This window comes from Sinocyclocheilus grahami, unplaced genomic scaffold (assembly GCF_001515645.1).
Source record: "Sinocyclocheilus grahami isolate Dianchi unplaced genomic scaffold, SAMN03320097.WGS_v1.1 scaffold2986.1, whole genome shotgun sequence".
NCBI lineage: Eukaryota > Metazoa > Chordata > Actinopteri > Cypriniformes > Cyprinidae > Sinocyclocheilus > Sinocyclocheilus grahami.
The window spans coordinates 22,606-24,442 of record NW_015508159.1 but is presented as its reverse complement, the minus strand read 5'-3'; the positions used below and the strand labels follow the sequence as shown (position 1 = coordinate 24,442).

At 39.2% G+C, this 1,837-nt stretch overlaps 1 long non-coding RNA gene across 1 annotated transcript in view; it reads right to left on the bottom strand.

The window, feature by feature from the left end:
* Nucleotides 1–1,837, bottom strand: part of LOC107575896 (uncharacterized) — a 14,782-nt gene that overhangs the window by 3,531 nt on the left and 9,414 nt on the right. The window lies entirely within an intron of this gene.

The window sequence follows — 1,837 nt, the reverse complement described above, 5'->3', positions numbered from 1 at the left end:
TACAGTAACTGTGTCCACAGGGAATGGCCACTGGATCCTTCAGGAGATCCAGACACACTGGACAGCTGAACTGCTCCACTGAAAAAACACTGGCTTCAGCCATTTCACTGTCTACAGCAATACAGACACACAAACAACAGCTCAACAGCAGATCAGTTTCAATTTCTTTTAACTGAGTTTCCTGGTTCTGTGTTTGAGAGATGTGTGCAAAACAGGTGTGTCTGTAAGTCTGTAAACTCACATACTGAAATATCCACTAGATGTCAGTCTCATACAGAAACTCAGAGTTGGTGAGAACACAAAGTTGCTGTGAGTTAGATAAACACCTTTACAAAATAAAACTACCGTAATACACAAGTGTAACTTGCACATGAACATTATACACACGCAGGGTTTGACACTAACGTTTTCAATCACAAGCCAGTTTATCTATTAAATAAGTTCCTTTTGGAGTGGACTTGAATTGACGCTGTTGAGATCCTGGAAGAACACTTATTTGGCTTGTGCCCATAACCCAGCTATGTCCAATTATTAGATGATTGTGATTCTGCATGAGCAGGTTATGGGGCGATGTCCAGCGTTGAAGAGGCCTTTCCTTCCAAGCCCTGTAGAGATACATCTGGGTTGGTTGGTAAGGCATACACAGAGGCAGGTCAGAACCATGGGGTGCAGGGACACATCAGCCTGACATCCTAAAAGAGCTGGACCATGGTGAGAGATTAGATCCAGAGACGGATCTCACCCTCTGCGCCACCAAACAAACGGCTCATGATATCAGTCATTGGATGGCTGTCCTGGTTGTTACAGAGAGGCATCTGTGGCTCACAGGAATCAAGGAAAGGGCAAAGCCTTTCTTTTGGTCGCCACTATTTCACCTCTTGGCTCATTCAGCGAAGCAGTTAATACTGTCATTGATAGCTTCCAGGAGACTGAGAGCAGTCATCTTTCAGAGAACTGATCCTGCTGTGGAGAAAAGTCTTCTCTTCTTTGCACAAATTACTCAAATCACAGAGCACCAGATGCCAAAATCAGACTTTATTGGAGGAAACAACAAAGCCAAGATGCCAGCTGAACATCTGACCATCCTTTCGAGATCCTCCGTTTGTATGCAGTATCTTCAACATTTTTCATCTTTAAACACATTCAAAGGTGATATATGCTGAAGATACTGCATAAACTGTGGTTAAAGATAGTGCTAAGTTATTTGTATTAGTGACACTTTTATTCACAGTAGATCGTTGGTGTGACAGTCTACTGTAAACTGCATTAAACAGAACATTTTACCCTTACGCAAAGAAAATATTTTCTCATATATTAACAAACAATATATTAAAGTATTTGTTGTATATAGAAAATGTACTGAATAATATATTGTGTTAATATATTCCAATAGAGTAATAAGAATTTGCTGCTTTTCATAGAAAAATATATAGTAATATATGCAATTTTATATTCAATAACATCAGAGAGAGTATAGGCTACTATATGACAAAAAGTTTGATTTATTGCCCCTCATAAACCCCCCTCCTCCTATCATAAATGGACACCTGTTTGGACACCTGTACACCCCCCACCCATCTAACCCGGCCATCTGTTTATCCACCCCAATGATCCCATGGAATTTATGATTGTTTGGGAAAGTGTTTTTGTGTGGGTTCATTGAAACTGTTTGTGCTTTAAACTTTAAATTGTGAAACGTGGTATGCTTATTAAACGGGGATAAGGGAAGTTTTTATTAAAGTTTTCACACACACACACACATACATTTAATTATACATTATACATTTATTATAACTAGTTAGAGTTTTTCACAAGTTAAACAAAAGACCCTCTCATC